Raw genomic sequence first — 20,233 nt, 5'->3', positions numbered from 1 at the left:
CGTCTCAATAGAAAGTGGTCGCCATGACGACCCTTCCTATCGGGCTGCCCGCCCCGCCTAGTGGAGCCCGGACGCGGTCGTTCCACGCGAGGCCCAGCGTGGATCGCGTACGGCAGTTCTTTCGAAACCGCCGTGGTTCGGATCCCCGCTGGTCCTCGCGGCACGCGAAGCTGCCCGACGCGCACCGAGGGCCCGATTCGGCTATAAGTCGTTCTAACCTCTAACCTGGTTACCGTCGATGCTTCACCTGGACGCTTACATGCATACGCTACCCCTTTCTTGCTCATACATGCAGCCGTTTCCATGCTCCTTGTCGTACCTCTTCTTACACACCTCGGTACACTCATTCCGCTCACCGACTTGGTCACACACCTGACCACCGAACACCTTGGCACACATTCGTCGCTCGCACACCTCACCAACACACCTCTTCGCGCCCCTTTCTCGGTCACCTCCTTTGTGACAATTACAGGTGTGCTCTCACCCGCACACCCAACCACGTGCCTCACTACCAATTCCAGCGTGCATTCCCACTCACGCTCTACCATTCCAGGTGTGCATCCTTCCATTCCAGGTGTACATCCTCGCTCACCTGCCACAACCAACTCACGCTCCGTGTCACTCTCACTACTCTCACCTCCACTCTCGGTCGCGCACTCACCCTTACTCTCGATAGCGCACTCTTTCCTCATGCACCTGTCCGTTACACACCTTTCTCGCGCACACTCTTCCGCACATTGTCCCGTTACACCCTCTGTAACACTCACCACAGGCATGCATTCTCCCTTACTCTTGACAGCATGCGCTTTCCCCATGCACCCGTCCGTTACACACCTTCCTCGCGCACACTCTTCCGCACATTGTCCCGTTACACCCTCTGTAACACTCACCACAGGCATGCATTCTCCCTTACTCTTGACAGCATGCGCTTTCCCCATGCACCCGTCCGTTACACACCTTTCTCGCGCATCCTCCCGCGCACACTTTTTCGTTACTTCCTCCGTAACACTCACCACACCACGCTTCCCTGTGCTCCCTCGCACACGCGCTACGACCGACTCACTCCTGACGGCACACTCACTCCTCGGCGTGCACTTTTTCCTCACACACCCCATGGTCGGACATTCTCGCACACCTCTTTTTTCGCACACCTGACCTGTCGCACACTTCACCAACGGCCTCTCACGAACACCCGGATCCAAACCAATCCCCAAGCCGACTGAAGCTTTCCTCACATCATATACATTGCCACTCACCTCCGTACCTCGTCTCCGCACCTCCTTTGCCACCTGCAAACTCTTTATTTGGTTAGTGAGCATCACATCATGAGTTGAGCACCGACCTTGCACATATTCCGCTATCTCCTCCTTTATTTCTCTCTTAGTTTCTGTCCGTCTCTTCTTAATTTCACTCACCTCTTCTTCCACTTCCTCTAATTTTTGTTTAACCTCTTTTATTTCTCGGTGCGTCTCCTCTAGTTCGTCCTCTAAGGCTACCGTGACCGTCTCTATGTGCTTCCTCACCTGCCGGTCCTTTGTCTCCATTATCTCTGTCACCTCGTCCACCCTCATTGTCAGTTCCTCACGTACCATCTGACATTGCTTCTGTGTCGCTATTAATTCGTTTTTTATTTCTTTTTGTGTCGCCTTTAACCCTCCTAGTACCGCAGTGTTCTTTTGAACCTGCTCCACTAGTTCTTTTTGTCCCTCCGTCAGCTGTTCCACCTCCTCCGTCAGACCCTCTATGCCCCCTTGTAACTTAGCCGTATTATTTCTCACCTCTTTCTCCATACGCTTCTCACCTCGCTTTACCTCCTCGCGTAGCCCCGAAACCTCCTCACTTACCCCTCGTCGTATTTCCTCCATCTCTTTTGTAGATGCCACCCTCATCTGTCCCAATTCATCCCTCTGAGCATCCAGTTTGGTTTCTACCCCGATTTTTACCTCCTCTATCTGCTCTCCCATTTGTTTAATTTCTCGGGCGGATTGCTCCCCTATCTCCCGCAATTTGTCCTCCATCCTATTTTCTAACCTCATGAACCCATTTTTCACCTCTTTTATCCCGTTGTCTAACCCCTCAAAATTATTGTCTAACTTCCCAAATTTCTTGTCTAACTCCTCAAAATTATTGTCTAACTTCCCAAATTTCTTGTCTAACTCCTCACCGGTACCCCTCACTTCGTCCCTCATTACCCCCATTTGGCCCCCCATCTCTCCCATTTGGCCCCCCATTTCTCCCATACTGCTTTTCAAACCTCTAATTTGGTCTCCCAATTGCTCACTATTCTTTTCCATAAGGGCCTTCATTTGCATCATAAAAAGGTTCAAATCCACCAGCGGCGCTGCTGCGGTAGCGGGCGCGGCAAAATTTGGTGCCGCTACACCCACGTGCGCGAGGACGCCATTTGGTGCGCCTGATACCCCCTCAACCGCCTCCTCATTGCTCTCCTCCTCCCTTTCATCCACATACATTTCCCCTAGGTCCTGGGTCGATTCCACCCTGTCTATCTCTCCCACCGACATCCGATCGCCTTGATTGTCCATGGCGCGATCTCAAAATTCGGGTTTTTCTTTAAAAAAAACAAATTTCGGCAGGTCGTAATTTTGACCAAATATTTTTTTTTTCTCTATTCGTTTTAAAAATTTGGTTCGGGCCTCGAATCCCACTCCCAGACACCAATTGTTACTGATCGCGGATTAAGATGTTAGTTACCGAGCGGTTTGGTATTGCCGCGACCGTTACAGGATCCCTGACTCACCCGATTCACCCAGAACTTTGGCCGGATCGCACCACAACTAGTCAATAGGGAAAAGACAAAGGCGACACGGATGTGAAGAAGAAGCAGAAGACAAAAAGGTTGGAAATACCACTAAATTTATTCCTACTATTTACATGCTCAAAGTAACCAAGGAGAAGGAAAGATAATAAAATAATATACAGAAGGATTAGAGACACAGTGCAATTATTAACTTATACAGCTTAATTAACCCAGGACAGAACAAACAAAAGACACTGACTCACGCGGGGAATTGCAGGAATGGCAGGATGTGGATGGCTGGAGGTGAACGCTTGGTGGAGCCAACGCGGAGCTTGGCGGAGCTTTGGTGGGGGTGAACGCTTGGTGGAGCCAACGCGGAGCTTGGTGGAGCTTTGGTGGAGGTGAACGCTTGGTGGAGCCAACGCGGAGCTTGGTGGAGGTGAACGCTTGGTGGAGCTCTGGTGTGACGGGTTCTCTCTCCTTCCCTCACAAGCTTCAGGACTCTTTCTTGACGACCAACTCTTTGTGACCAACTCTTCACGGACCCTCTACTGGCAACCGACTCCACTGACTGACTCTTCACCACTCTCCACTTGACGACCGACTCTCAACCAACTCAAAGTGCATCTCTTCTGGGAACGCCCCCGCCGTGGGTTATATAGGCCCCGCCCCTCAACCTTTGCGAACCTCCCCCAAACGTTCTCTCCCCGCCCTCTCAAGCCAAACCCCTTGTTCATGGTTGGTCGAGTGGGGCTGGATCACTCCTCCCCTCTCTGACGAGGTGGGGACCCGCCTTCCTTACCCCAACCCTGCCTCGTGGTCAATGGCGGATGAAGGGAAAACCGCCCAACATGCAGTTGGCAATGCGAATTGCAATTGACGGAAAGGGGGGAATGGAAGTGTTGGGAGTGGGAATGAAGGGAATCTATCTCTTTCACTGGTGCAATGGAGTATTTCAATTAATGGAAGACACAGCCTTACACTAATACACATAATAAGGATATAACTGTCAAAAAAGATATATCGTGTCCTGCATGTATGTTTTATGGACTAACTACGGGAACGCCCTTTGACCTTTATACAACCACAAACGGAGGGAGGAGGGGTGATATTTTACAACAACCTTTTACAACAACATTTTACCACAACAATAAAATAAAAAAACATTCTCATATCCACAACAATATGTTAACCACCAAAAAACATGACAAATTATTTCATTCATCATTTAATTACTTAACCAATTATATTACCTTTTATGAATAGCGGCAATTAATTTTGGGATACCCTGTGGATAATTTGTCTTGTTTGTTTGCTTGATTTGTCTGCACTCCTAAACCGCTGGACAGAATGAGTTTAAATTTGGTGGTTGTATTTGGGATGTGCTCAGAAAAGTTTTAGGCATTACAAAATAAAATCGTCATTACAGGGATTAATTCAGGAGGGACTGGAGGGGGGCACAAACTCCTGATGTAAATGTGTACCACATAGCGGTCTCTCCTGGATTCCGTGGAATGTAAAACACGCAACGTTATTGGAATCTCCCACGACAAGGTCAAAGCACATGATCAGTTGCTTTCACATCGCAGTCAGATCAGTTATCTCTCTTTTTTTAACCTCCTCTTCTCCAATATCACACCATCTGATATTTGTTGTCCGATTCTCCTCAACTCCAGAGTGCATGCATTGCATTTCAACAGTGGCCCACTTCTGGTTCGACTTCCAAAATCCAGGATGACTGCACACTCCTCTGTTCCTTGCTTCCTCCATCTTTGGAACCACCTTCCAGAGGCTGTTCTTTCCCACTCTTCATACCAAGGCTTTCAGCAATGTGTGCATTGCCACCTCATGTTATCCCCTTTCCTAACCCGTGATGTTCATTACCCCCATTAACCCTACCGAACCGAACCCTCTTACTTGCTGGCTTCAGTGTTTTCTCCCCTTGTATTTCTCTTCCTTTTCCCCTTGCTGGTTGTGCTCAATTGTTGCCGCGCTAGCCCACTATCAATTTAACCTTCCTCTTGCATCAACCTTCCTCTTGCATCAGCCTCACTCTTGTAGAGACAGGGAGCGAGGAGGGAGAGAAAGGTCGAATATAGGTTTAAAACTTTTTTTGGCAAAAAGGGAGTTGGAAGGAAAACATCCAAATCAAGCAAATGGTATTTCAACATGATATTTTGCACGCAGGGGTTCACTTTAATTTTCATTAATATCAGAGTTGCATATGAGCATCGTCTGTTACAAGCACACAGGATGCCACAGGGCAGCGATGATCTACTGCACTTGTAGTTATTGGAACATCGAGAGTTGCACTTGCCCTGAATCAGTTCTGTACAATGGCTTGAAGCTTCTGACAAGGCCATCCAAGTTCTGGGTGAATTCGCTTGGAGACTTCTTCCATCCACAGTCGGTGAATTCAGGTGCCACTGGGTCTCTCGATTAGACATTGCTTCCATGTGTTGACCTGCAAAGTAGCTCACTTGTTGTGTTCATTCAAGGCGGCTTCTGTTGGGGGGATGTTGTCGATCTGTCATAACTTTTACGTCGTGAACAGCAACTGCCTACACTTTTGATAGATGCTGATGAGCAAAGACTGTTGTAGAGGAGCGCTGTGTATCTCTCGATTAAAGAAGTCATATGTTGTCGTGACCTCAAGACATCGCGATAGTCTGAGAAAGGTCTGCAACATCTCTTGGCAAGCCCTCCAAACTTCCCATGCAGCGGTATTGGGCAGGTGATGAGCGGTGCCTGGTTTCCTCCAGACATGACGCTTAGAATTGAGGCCAAAGAGTTCAATCTTTGTTTCATCAGACTACAGAATCTTGTTTCTCCCAGTATGAGAGTCCTTTAGGTGCTTTTTTGCAAACTCCAAGCGGGCTTTCATGTGTCTTTCACTGAGGAGAGGCTTCCGTCTGGCCACTCTGCCATAAAGCCCAGATCGGTGGAGTGTTGCAGCAATGGTTGTCCTTCTGGAAGTTTCTACCATCTCCACACAGGATCTCTGGAACTCAGCCAGAGTGACCATCGGGTTCTTGGTCACCTCTCTTACTAAGGCCCTTCTTCCCCGATTGCTCAGTTTGGCCAAGCGGCCAGCTCTAGGAAGAGTCCTGGTTGTTCCAAACTTCTTCCATTTAAGAATTATGGAGGCCACTGTGCTCTTGGGAACCTTCAATGCAGCAGAAATTTTTTTGTCGGCTTCCCCAGTTCTGTGCCTCGACACAATCCTGTCTCTGAGCTCTGCAGGCAGTTCCTTCGACCTCATGGCTTGGTTTTTGCTTTGATATGCATTGTCAGCTGTGCGACCTTATATAGACAGGTGTGTGCCTTTCCAAATCATGTCCAAAAAATTGAATTTACCACAGGTGGACTCCAATCAAGGTGTAGAAACATCTCAAAGATGATCAAGAGAAATGGGAGGCACCTGAGCTAAATTTCAAGTATCATAGCAAAGGGTTTGAATACTTATTTGTTTTATGAAAATAAATTTGCAAAACTTTCTAAAATCCTGTTTTCTCTTTGTCATTATGGGGTATTGAGTGTAGATTGATGAGGGAAAAAATGAATTTAAACGATTTCAGCATAAGGCTGCAACATAACAAAATGTGAAAAAAGTGAACAGGTCTGAATACTTTCTGAATGCACCGTATCTTCTCTGCCGTTCGTAAAACTGGGTTACTCTCGATGTTGCCGTCCCATTCATTCTCGACATTCAACAGCAATTCCATATATCTCTTCCATTTTCCTTTAATTCCATCCGGGTCCACAACGATTTGTCCCACTTCATCCTTCAAGCACCCCCCCCCCCCCCCCCCCATCACATCACACCTCTCTTTCGCTATCTACTTTGCAATGCTGAATACCGCTCTCTGACCCTTTTCCGAATCCAAGCGTTCTCTGAACATTTTCCTACATTCCTCCTGCGCTTTTGCTACCTATTTCTTTGCAGCCTTCTTGGCTGCCTTATAACTTTCATGTTCTGCCTTTTCTGCCCACGTACCCTTCCCCTTCTGCCACTCCTTGAACTTCTTGATCTTCTCGTCAATCATCTTTCCAACTTCATCATCCCACCACGTTTCCGAGTGCCTCGGTGGTCCTTTAGTCCATCCACATACCTCACCAATGGCTCCCAACAGACTATCTTTCATTGACATCCAACCACTTTCAAGCTCAACCACATCATCCTCTGCCATACTCAGCCTCTCTTTTAACGCATCCCTCACTGTCACCTCTTTCAACATTCACACCTTCATTCTCGTTTGGTGCTTCCCCTGACGAGCTCTCCTAGCACCTTTCATCCTTATGTCGCAGACAACCAAGTGGTGCTGTGAAACAGCCTCCTCCCCCGGGATCACCTTTGTGTCCCAGAGGTGCCCCCTATCTCACCTACGCACCAGCAGGTAGTCAACGGTTGTCGTCGACCCACCTGACGTGTATGTAACAAGCTTATTATCCTCTTTCTGGAACTGAGTATTACAAATCAACAAACCAGCTCCATCACCAAACTCCAAAATCCTTTCACCTTCTCCATTCCTCACACCATATCCGTGACCCCCATGAACTCCCTCAAAACCGTCCATACTCCTTCCCACATGTCCATTTAGGTCTCCTCCTACCACAACTTCCTCATCTTTCACGTTTTCCATCAGCTTCTCGATCGCACACCAGAACTTGTCCCTCTCTTCTTCGCTCCGACCAACCTGCGGAGCATATCCCAAGATGACGTTCACCAAGAGTTTTCCAATCATCAACCTTTCACTCACTCTAGTCACACTCGCCACACTGTCTACAAACTCCTCAGAAAACAGGACACCAACACCATTCACGCCTTCCGGGCACCCTTGCCACACAAACTTGTATTTCTGTCCCTGCCTACCCTTCACCATTCTCACACCACTTCCCATTCATCTCGTCTCCTGCACATAACACATGTCCACTCTTCTTCTGACCAATACTTCCACCACTTCTCCTGATCTCCTTGTCATTGTCCCTTCATTCCTCGTCCCAAACCTCAGAAACCGATCTCCACGTGGGGCATCAGACGTTTCGTCGTCATAAATGGAGTGATTTCCACCCTTGCTTCGATCGGGTTCCCCACCTTGAGTTTTGACGAGAGGGAGTGAGGTCCCCCACGGGGTACTTCGGACTGTACCCTGCCCATATGCAGTTGTAATTGTCATGGTTCCCTTTTTGAGGCAATGTTTTTATGGCCGGATGCCCTTCCTGACGCCAACCCTTTTAGTCGCCTCTTACGACACGCAGGGATACGGTGTACCTATTCTAAACCGGGGTACACACCGGTAGTACACCGCATTTAGACATGCGATAAACAAATTACTTAACAAAGGAACTAATCGCCAACTCATGTATCACACACAAGCATTCACATGGAACCCTGTAAGAACATGGGGATGAGAACCCTTTGGCTGTTCTAGGTCCCGTGTCAAGGCAGAGATGAGTCAAGCATGGAGCAAGGACAGAGCAGGATGCAAACTAGCAGCAAGGGAGTGAAGTCAAAGACCAGAAGCGAAGTCTGCTGGTGCCAAGGGAACCAGAGCTGATCCACTTCCACTCAACTATCTTCCATTCAACTCCTTCAATTTACCACCTGTTCCCCTCCCCGTAGGTTGTTCAAAGATCACGGTGTCGGTGAGCAGCCAATCACATCCCAGACCGATCTCGGGCCCGCTGAACAAACATTGACCACCAGCTGGGAAGAGCTGTTCTTTTCTTCTGTGGGTTGGACACACCAATGAACATCCATTGGGGTGGGGGATGGGGGGGAGGAGGAAGCTTCCTCTTGAACGGCATCACAAGAACCACAGTGTTTACCAGGGAATCCTTATCCGGCCTCACACCGTTTTACAGAGGGAACAAAGGGACAAGACACCTTAACCTTTTTTACCACTAGGTTGGACAACATTGTCACCCAGGCTCCACGGCATTAGACAATTTCACTGCAACCACATGTAGCCCACCTATTACGTACAGGTACATCTCTAAAACTGCGATTCACATACTGGAGTCTACGCTTCAATTATAATAACCGATACCACCACAAACATAATACATTGTGGTGGTAGAATCAGCCATGCCATCTAGTGACCTTGTAGTTCTGTCCATGTTCTAATAACTTCATCTTCAAAGCCTTTGCCTATCTCAAGTCGTCACAGAAAAGTATTTGCATCCTTCAATAGTAAATTTAGCTGCACTCATTCTGGATGGGGTAGAAGCATGGGTTGCTACAATATCACAACTGTACAGGTATGTCTGTTAAAAACATGGGGTAATGCAAAATGATCAACATTTTGAAAAGTATTTTAATACGCCATATAAAATGTACAGACCATCCCACTCTAAAAACAAACAAACCTTATTATCAGCAATCAAAAATAATAACCAGCAGTATCACAAAAAGCCAAAACACGACACATAGGCTGAAAAGCATCTTCAAAACCACAAAATAAGTATACTCATAGAATGTGTGACATGATATGAACCAAGGTAAAATATTAAGAAGCAAATGGGTAAAATCAAAATTTAACAAAACTGAGCAAAATATATCACGCTATTATACACATAAAGCATATGTTATTTGATTTGCATTGTTATCAGATAATTATGTTACTTATTCAGAGATACAAGAAGCATTTAAAATTGTTTTTTCATTTATATACTCAAGACATATTCATAAATTTACCAAAAACTTTTAAAGTCAGCAGTGACTGTGAAGCTCAGTTTGCCTTCCTTGGCAACCACTGTTAATGGCATTTTCCCAGACAAACATATCTGTTTGCATTTATATAATCAGCTGATTTATTGGTCCTTTTCAGACTTTTGTCCTGAAGAGTGACTTACACCTTTTTGGGGGTGATTCCTTGTCCCTGCACTCAGAATTACTCCAATATATATGTATATATATATATATATGAGGTTGTTGCTGCTGAATTTTTTTTTTACTGCTATTTCTTTCGCACACCTTTTTATTATTACTTTAATTTTAATTATTTCTGCTATAGTCATAATTGTGTCATTCTTTGTCTGTGGATTATTTTTCTTTCAATATGGCTAGTACAAACTCTAAGTGAGCCACATCTTGTAAATAAAAAAAACCTGTGCATAGTTTTCATTTTGGATGCTTGTAATGAAGTGCAGTACTTATATGCAAACATCGGGTTAATGTACTAGTGCACTACATGTGTATCCATCACTCATTCTATGCTTTTGTTGAGTTAAGTGCTATAGCTAACTTTAATGTTAACATTTCTAATATCATTTACAGCATATTTTACATATGGAGGCAAAGAAAAAACAAACAAAAAAAAACCTAACCACATGAAGCTGGGTTTGCACTACCTGTCACTCCACTCACAAAAATAAAATGAAATTGTCGTGTCAAATAACTTTTGATTCCGCTGAAACCATGTATGTACAATTGATGTAGCCTTTTAGGTTAGAAAAACCTGAAAGCCCTAAGAACTCGACATTAAATGGAATACAATTTAACTTGGTGAAGGAAAATAATAACGTATGTACAGTGGAAAAGGAGGAAGAATAAACGAGTGGAATTAGATTCCTGATAAAACACAAGTTGGCTGGAAATATTGTAAAATTGCAAGAGTATGTCTGAGTGAACTGCACTGCCGATTGTCAAATTGAAGAAATGTCATCTGAAAATCATTAAAGCTGGCATCTTGACGAGTTATGAAGAAATCCATGAACAAGTGCAGGGATTTATAAATACAGTACTAATAAAAGCCCTCCCACAAAACCAAAACAGACAATGAAGAAGATCTCAGAAATATTTGGAATAAGCAAATGGAACAAAAGAGGAAACAGATGATTGGAATTTGTGATGAAAAATAAAATGTACATCATGAATACCTTCTTAAAAAATAAGGAATAAAAGCAATGGCCATGGATAAGTCTAAAACGCGAATAAAATGATATATGGTACTGTATTTACTTTTGGTCAAAAATATAACAGATATATGAATGATTGTTTTAAGGCCATTTTCCCCGCAAGAGCAAGGGTTGGCCTTGCGGGCCCCATGACAATCATGGTTCCCTGTTTGAGGCAATGTTTTTATGGCCGGATGCCCTTCCTGACGCCAACCGTTGGTCACGCTCTTACGATGCGCAGGGATACGGTGTACCTATTCTAAATCGGGGTACACACCGGGATCATTCATCCCAGCAAGCAGGTACTCAATTTGCCGACCTCAGAAGGATGACAGGCTGAGTCAACCCCCTGGCGTTAATTCAGCGATCGACCGGGATTCAAACCCAGGATCCTAGGATCCCAAGCCGGCACCCTAACCGCTAAGCCAACACCAGGCTAAAAACAAAACAAACAAAAAACAAACAAAAATATAACAGATATGACAGTGTTAAACCATTTAAATACCATCAGTGACCATTGACCAATAAGGTATAAACGAGTATTTAACCTAAAACTAGAAAGACCAATAAAAATGAGAAAAACATGCAAAATAAATAAGTCCAGATTGCAAAAATGACAGAGTTATAAAATGAGTTAAAGAAAATTTCAAGATAGAGAAGAAAAATAAATGTCGAAGAATATAATCATGAACTAACATATGTGTTAAAATATTCAGCCTCAGCAATTGTAACAATAAAAAGAGTTACTTCCAAAAACAAGTTATCAGGAATAACCAAAAATAAATAAATAAAAACTTGACAAAGAAAATATTAAGTTGAAACAATTTATCACAGTAATAAAAAGTTGAAAACTGCAAGCCAAATATGATTCTAAGGAAGAATGGAGAAGGCATAATAAACTTCTACACTGAATAACTTTTTAAAACAATGCATAAGAGAAGTTTAAAGCCTCCATATAGAGGTCCATGGCAGAACACAGATTTTTGTTAAAAAATGATGGAAGCATTATCACAAAGAAAGATCGCATCATTATCTTAAAGTCCAATTTATCGATATACTGTATTTCAAGTACAAAACCACCACCGAAAAAAACAAGGAAGCCATCCGACCAGTGACTCCCAAAAAGATTGAATTTGTATTAAAAAGCATAAAAGGGAAGGAGGAAAGGCTGCTGGAAAAGATGATTTTGTTGTAGATGCAATCAATATGGTGGTGAACTGCTCCACAGTAAATTGGTAAAATTACTTACAGAAGTGCCTGGAAGATAGCAGAAAAAAACTGCTCACTTGGAAAAATCTCAGAGCTGATACAAATGTACAAAAAAGGAGATACGCAGGATCTCAAGAATTACCATACAATTTGCCCACTCTCCGATATTTATAAATTGTTTTGCAAAAGTTATCAATAACCGACTCGTGATTGAACGAAACAACGAAACGTGGAAGCAAGGTTTAAGAAGTGGAAATGCAACAATGGATCACGTTCAAACAACATAGCGGCTTCTGGGAAAAAAAATGAATATAGATTGTGCCGAGCATTTATTACAAAGAAGCTTTTAACAGCGTGTATACAAATGCCATCATACAGGCTGTACAGCACCTAAACATCGACTCCATATTAAGCAAAGTCGACAAGGAAGGAAGTGGCCTCGATATCAAGCAGCCTTGGTGCCTTTAGTCCCATGACTCTTTTGCAAAACCACCTACAGCAAATGGTAATAATTATTACAAGAGAACTAGAAAAAAGACAGACCAGCTGTTTCTACCACCAGTTTTTACCTCAGATTGAATATGCAGTTAGCTTCCGAATCCTATGTATATTTTTTTAAATGACAAAGTGCAAGCAGAGCAGAAGTCAAATTAACCCCTTTTGTTTGTCAATAACTCCACACGGTAGCATAGCAAGCTGCACAGTGATATCCACATCTTCATCAGCTTATTTTATTTATTAATGGTCTTGAATAGCCTATTTCCATCCACTACAGGATGAAGGCCTACCTCAACAAGGCCCATTTTTTCCTGTTCTTTGCAATTTTATACCTGACTTCTGCTACTTCCTGTGTTTTGGATGTTTTCTTGTTATTTTTTCTTTTCTTTTCTTTTCCTTTATCATTATCTTTATCTAACCTTCCCGAGAGTGGCTTAATGCCTTGTCTGGGGGCGATTTCCATAGAAAAAAAAAAATACAGAACCACTGTGCTCAAATAAAAATTTCAATTTAATCTTGTTTTGCTTTACTTTTTCCAAATCCTTCACTAGGTGTCAGTTTGCAATTCTTATCGTCCAGCAATTATCCGTTCTTCATGCTGGGTGACCAGCCCATTTCAATTTCAGTTCCTTCATTTTGACAAATATCTTGTTGAATTTTGTTTTATTACCGATCCACTTGCTTCTTTTCTTCTCTGTGTGGTGATAAAATTTTGCAGTCTTTCAAAAAGGTGAAATTTCATTTAGCTAGCAGTTACACATTGCTTTTTTTTTTGTCTGTCATATTTTAGTTACATTTTCTGACTCAAAATTTAGCTCTTCCATCTTGATTTTCAGTTCCGGCATGTTTGAAATTTTAAAATCTCAACTGCTATTTGTAGGTGTACTTTTTTTTTTTTCCAGACATTATTTACAACTCCGACTGTTCTAATAGCCCAGCTACCAATTAGGAATATCAGCCCAAAGTGTGTTTTTATTGTGTCAACAATGTTAAATTGTTGAATCCTATACTTTAGCAGGTCCAGATCCCAAATCAAATTGGAGAAAACCATTTATGAGAAATTTATGACTAGATGACCGCCCAAACAGCAATTTCCGCATTTGGCAGCAGTGTATGCCAAAAATGGTTAGAAATGGTGTCATAACGTGTACGATGTCTATATTTTGGTTGCAAATTATAGCTAATGGTTATATTGGAACCAGTGCCTCGTTCTAGGATTGTAAAAATATTTTACAATTTTATATAATAATCCAAGATGGCTGCCAACACAATTGAAAAATAAGGAATTGTTACATAAATTATACTTCTAAGTTAAACAAACGCATGCCTTGAATGTTTAAAATTAGGTTTTCCTGTCACTTCCAGGTTAATTATTGCTGTTGTATGGTTTTAACCAAATTTCAATGTGTAAAATGGCCAATAAGATTGCTACCAATTTGCCATCAAAACCAATTAACATACATGTATATCTTCTGCTGAACAAAATACAAAGCTGATTTAACTGTATATGGTCAGGTATTCTGTCTCATGAAGACACTGAAATTTTTCAACTTACATAATTTCAGTTGTCAAAAATTGGAGTGACGTTTCAGCACAGATTATTGTATTTCACACAAAATGGATGTTTTGTAATCTGTTGGTGAAAGAAGGCCGCATTCCAGTGGATTGGGAACTGAGTACCCTCGAGCCTCTATACAAGGGGAAATGTTACACTCTGGACTATGGCTCGAAAAGAGCGATAAATTTATTAGAGTGTGGAATGAAGGTATTGGAAAGTGTTGTAGAGAAGAGGATAAGGAAGAAAGTGAAGATCGACGAAATGCAGTTTGGATTTATGCCAGGAAGAGGAATGACAGACGTGATTTTTATTGTAAGGCAGTTGCAGGAGAAGTACATGGAGAAGAGGAAGAAGTTGTTTCTTGGGTTTGTTGATCTGGAGAAAGCATTCGATAGGGTTCCACGTGAAGTAGTGACATGGGCATTGAGGAAGTTAGGAGTGGAGTAATGGTTGATCAGAGTAGTGATGGCAATGTACAAAAGAGCGCGCACAGCTGTAAGGACGAAGGCCCGGAACAGTGGTGAGTTTGAGGTGAAGGTGGGAGTGCATCACGGGTCGGAACCAAGTCCACTACTATGAGTAGCTGTGATGGAGGTGCTGGCTCAGAACGTAAAGGAGGGTTTACCGTGTGAGTTGTTGTAATCAGATGATCTGGTGTTGATTGTGGAGAGTATGGATGGACTGAAGGAGAAGATGAACAAGTGGAAGGAATGTATGGAGGCAAAAGGTCTGAAGGTGGATATCAGAAAGACGAAGGTGATGGCAAGTGGTAAAGCATGTGGTGAGGTGGAAAGAAATGGTAAGTGGCCGTGTGCTGTGTGCAGGAAGGGTGTCGGAGTGAACTCCATTCAATGTACAATGTGCGCTGAGTGGGTTCATCAAAAATGTAGTGGTCTGAAAGGGTCATGAACCAGTGTGGCAGCTAGATTCAAGTGTAAGGTGTGCCCAGAGGGAGCTGCAGATGGAAGAAATGTTGAGTTGGATCTTGGAGACGGCGTGAAGCTGGAAGGTGTGCAAACATTTCGTTACCTAGGAGACATGCTGAATGGAGAAGGTGGACCAGACTCGGCAATGGTTGCTCGAGTGAGATGTGCATGGAAGAAGTTTCCGGAACTGAGTGGCGTGCTGACGAGAAAGGGAGTGTCGTTGAAGCTGAAAGGAAATGTGTATGCTGCATGTGTGAGAAGTGTTATGATTTATGGGAGCGAGACATGGGTAACGAACGAGAACGTAGAGCAGCAACGAAGGCTGGAAAGGGTGGAAATGCGAATGGTTCGGTGGATGTGTGGAGTATCGTCGAGAGAGAGGAAGACAAATGATGAATTGCGAAAGATGATGGGAATAGAGTCTGTGATGAATGCTGTGAAGAGAAACAGGTTGAGATGGTTTGGTCATGTGTTGAGGAAGGATGAAAGTGACTGGTTGAGAAGAGTGATGCAAATGAATGTAGAAAGAAGTAGAGGACAGGGAAGACCGAGAAAGACTTGGCTAAAGATGGTGGAAGAAGAAATGTGGGCAAGGGGGTTAACAAGGAGAGATGCAGAAAATAGGGCAAAATGGAGAAGATTGTCATGGGGACCGCAAGGCTAACCCCCGCTCTAGCAGGGAAAATGGCCTTAAAATGCCTGTTGTTGTATACAAAATGTAAAGATCATAGATGTTACAGATTATAATATGGTGGTGATGTACCAAAGATCTTTTTTTTCTTCACTCCAGAACTGAAGTGGCATCCCAATAAAGAAGATTGTGCTTTTTCCAGTGTCCAGACACTTATATTGACAGCTGGCATGAAATACATTAACAATTATATTGTGTAGCAAAGTAAGGCATGATGGTCAGCATGTTGACTTGGAACACAGACTGAAGGAAAACCCAGATTTAACTATTTTGTATCATAAAAATTGTGTATCATGTATAGCGTCCTCCATAAGTATTGGAACATTGAAGTCAAATTTGTTATTATTGCTACATACTCAAGAAATTTGGTTTGGAGATGAAAAGATGAATCTGAGGCAAGAGCACAGAAGGTCATCTTTTATTTCTTAGTATTTCTCTGCATATATTTTTTACTTTTGTAGAACAATAGCACTTTTTATGTTCAGTCCCCCCATTTTAGGTAGTCATAAGTATTGGAACAGATTAAAGTAAATGATCGTATAAGTTAGTATTTGGTTACATATCCCTTTCATGCAATAACTGCATCGAGCCTGTGGCCCATTGACATCACCAAACTCTTCATATCTTCCTTTGAGATCCTTTGCCAAACCTTTACAGTTGCCATTTTCAGTTGTTGCTTATTTTGGGGGGTTTCTGACTTTAGTCTCCTCTTCAGCAAGTGAAATGTATGCTCCATGGGATTTAAATCAGGAGATTGACTTGGCCAGTCTAAAACCTTCCACTTTTTCCCCTGATGTGCTCATTGGTTGCGTTGGTAGTGTGTTTTGGGTCATTGGCCTGCTGCATGGTGAAGCACCGCCCAATGAGTTTGGATGCATTTTCTTGTACATAGGCAGACAAAATGTTTCTGTGCACTTCCAAATTCATTCTGCTGCTGCCATCATTAGTTACATCATTAATAACGACGAGTGAGCCAGTTAGAGAAGCCACCATACAAGCCCAGGCCATGACACTGCCTCCACTATGCTTCACAGATGAGGTAGTATGCTTTGAATCATATGTAGTTCCTTCCTTTCTCCACACTTTTGCATTGCCATCACTGTGGTAAAGGTCTATCTTGGTCTCATCTGTCCATAAAACTTTGTTCCAGAACTCTACTGGTTCACCTCTGTACTTCTTGGCAAATTCCAATCTGGCCTTTCTATTTTGGTGCTGAGAGGTTTGCATCTTGCAATGTAGCCTTTGAAATTATGCTGCTGAAGTATTCTATGAGTGGTAGATTGTGATACTTTCACCCTTGCACTATGCAAGGTTGTTGGTGATGTCACCGACAGTCGTCTTAGGATTTTTTTTTCAGTTCTAATTAGATTTCTGTCACCAACTGCAGTTGATTTCCTCGGCCAACCTGCTCGTTTTCTATTGCTAAGTACACTAGTTTTTTTTTTTTGTCAAGATATTCCAACTTGTTGTATTTGCAATGCCCAATTTTGGTGCAATAGTTCTAATTGAATTCTTCTGTTCTTTCAGCTTCCAAATTGCTTGCTTTTCTTTCATAGACAGTTCTCTTGTCTTCATATTGGTTTTCCTATTGTCTACAAAGTCAGACTCAAGGCAAAAGCAAAGGCTAAGACCAAGACTAGATATTCAAAGCTCTTTATCTGTGAACAATCTATGCAACAAGAAACACCTGTTAGTCATTTGTTCCAATACCTAAAATGCTTACCTTAAATGGGGGGACTGAACACAAAAAGTGCTATAGTTCTACAACGGTGAAACATATACATATAAATACCAAGAAATAAAACTGACCTTCGGTACTCTTGCCTTATATTCATCTTTTGATCTCAAATCCAAATTTCTTGAGGAATAAAAATGAATATGAATGAATGATCGTTTTAAAGGCATTTTCCCCGCTAGAGCGGGGGTTAGCCTTACGGGCCCCATGACAATCATGGTTCCCTGTTTGAGGCAATGTTTTTATAGCAATAACAAATTTTACACCACTGTTGCAATACTTATGGAGGGCACTGTATCTCCAAAACCCACATCGACATATACTTGTCTGGCAAGAAGAATACTACTGACAATGATGCTCCTCAGCCCAAGCAACTCCACTGCTGTTTGAATATAGAATTAAGCTTCAAAACCCACTGCTTGTTTTGCAGGGATTTGTGCAAATCACGAGACCCACAACATCCTGATAGGTGGACATGAGATGTTCAATGAAGAACTAGGGAACGAGGGGAAAGAGATAAAAGGTTCAAAGAAGCTATCCTTAAAGTGTGTGGTACTCGTTGAGATGAAGCTGCTAAAAAGGTTCAACTATGTGTACATACCTAACCTAGGGCAACCTCGCGGCTAGGGTGCTGGCTTAGGATCCTAGGATCCTGGGTTCGAATCTCGGTCGATCGCCGAATTAATGCCAGGGGGGTTGACTCAGCCTGTCATCCTTCCGAGGTCGGCTAATTGAGTACCAGTTCACTGGTAATTCCCTGTTTGTCGTTGAAGGCGGCAAAAAGGGTTGGCGTCAGGAAGGGCATCCGGCCGTAAAACATTGCTTCAAAAAGGGGACCAAAAAACAACAACTACCACGGTCCCCGAAAAGGCCAACCCCCGCTTTGCGGGGAAAAATGGCCTCTAAACGGTGGTTATGTGTACAGGGAGCTGTCGGTGAACTGCATGCTCCAGATGCACAGTATCATGCATTGTGCAAGTTCAACTTCATAGAACCATGTTCTGTTGAATCCGCAGCTAAGAAGATTGACGTCGAGCCTGGAACAACTGACAAAGCATTTCAAAGTGTTGTCCATGACATGAAAGATTATCCTTCTTGCATCTGAAATTCAGTTGAGCTGTATATGCTCTATCAAATGTGTGACATGACAAGCCACCTCCACCTCTTTTACGAACAACAACAAACTCGTCACTACTTAGTGTGGAGGCTATCTGTCTGATTTTGATAATTTGCGTATTCTCTCAGGTTATGATTCATGAAGTGTTATGATTTATGGGAGCGAGACATGGGTAATGAACGTAGAGCAGCAACGAAGGCTGGAAATGTGAATGGTTCCATGGATGTGCGGAGTATCGTTGAGAGGGAGGAAGACAAATGATGAATTGTGAAAGATGATGGGAATAGAGCCTGTGATTGATGCTGTGAAGAGGAACAGGTTGAGATGGTTTGGTCATGTGTTGAGGAAGGATGAAAGTGACTGGTTGAGAAGAGTGATGGAAATGAATGCAGAAGGAAGTAGAGGACGGGGAAGACCGAGAAAGACTTGGCTAAATGTGGTGGAAGAAATGCGGGCAAGGGGGTTAACAAGGGGAGATGCAGAAAATAGGGCAAATTGGAGAAGATTGTCATGGGGACCGCAAGGCTAACCCCCGCTCTTGCAGGGAAAATGGCCTTAAAATGCTTGTTGTTATTGTTGCTGTTGCTTATTCTCTCTGGTGTAGGAGTTGCAAGCTTGCTCATCTTTCAGAGTAATACATCCAATTTACTGATATCCTTTCTGATGATGATTACACAGAGGTTGCTATTCAGGATGTTTCTAAGATAGCACAAGAAACTTTATCCAGGGAATAATTGGTATAGAAGCTATATCCACAGAATCTGAAGATAGACAAAAACTCCATGGAAAGCTGGGTTGTGTGATTGACCCACTAGAACCAACATAACTCGAGAAAGCATGAATCTGGATGATGCACTCAAAATTGGCAGCAAACAGATGGAAGAATACGAGTGCAATTGGTCTGAGGGATTTAATGACATACTTTCTAGGAAAGTTGTCACAATGGAAGTGACCAAAAAACACATCAAAGTCAATAATATCCCTGTATATGACATGGATCTTATCTACAACAGTCTTGGTATCAAGTAAGTCTTGTGATTAATGATGTCTTTGCATATGAACTGTCTCCAGCTCCATCGACACTCTTTGATGAACAGGGTGACATGAGAATGGCGACAAGCAAGTCTTATTTGAAATGCTTGAGGTTGAACATTCTGGAAGACAAGTTCAGAATCCTGAAGTGAAAATAGTTGAGTGACATGAAAATAGTTGATGGATATGCACTCCTGTAAGTGGCAACAAGGTTCAACTGATTGACATAATTTGTCACTGTCCACTAATAAAGATGGACGAAGTGCCAAACAAGAACACCAATATTGTGATTACTGTCAAGAACCCAGTACCAGTTGAGATCCACAATGGCCAGTCTGTAGAAAGACATGACATGCGAGCAACACATGAAGAGGCTGATGTCATCATGGTTCAGCGGGCTGCCATGTTGGCATCAAGCGAAACAGCTAGCATCAAAGTGGCGAGTGAAGATACTGATGTCTTTGTTCTACATGTACACTTCGACTCACAAAAAAACTCAACTGTGACATTTGGATGGTTGGTCCGCAGTCGGCAGAACTGTTGTGAACATCAAGACGACAGCAACAAAATGTCATATTGTACAGCAACTCCTTTTAGCACATTCACTCAGTGGATGTGACACCGTGTCCGCATATGGGGCATCGTGAAAGGAACAGTTTTGAGGATGCTTCAATCTAAGAGCACAATTCACTTTGGAAGGTCTGAAGTACAGATGGATTGTGTCATTATTGAGGCTACCCGATTCATTGCTGCTTTTGTTATGGCTCATGTGATCAGGCATGACATTGTATGGTCTTAAAATATGGCAAA

General features: G+C 43.0%; 1 protein-coding gene across 1 annotated transcript in view; it reads left to right on the top strand.

Moving 5' to 3' along the window:
- The window catches only part of NOL12 (nucleolar protein 12), a 94,796-nt gene that overhangs the window by 9,551 nt on the left and 65,012 nt on the right, over nucleotides 1-20,233 (top strand). The gene's annotated exons all lie outside the window — the stretch shown is intronic.

Source organism: Myxine glutinosa, chromosome 1 (genome assembly GCF_964187855.1).
Source record: "Myxine glutinosa chromosome 1, kmMyxGlut1.1, whole genome shotgun sequence".
NCBI classification, from domain to species: domain Eukaryota; kingdom Metazoa; phylum Chordata; class Myxini; order Myxiniformes; family Myxinidae; genus Myxine; species Myxine glutinosa.
Note: the sequence above shows the minus strand (reverse complement) of the source record. Positions and strands in the feature narration are given on the sequence as shown.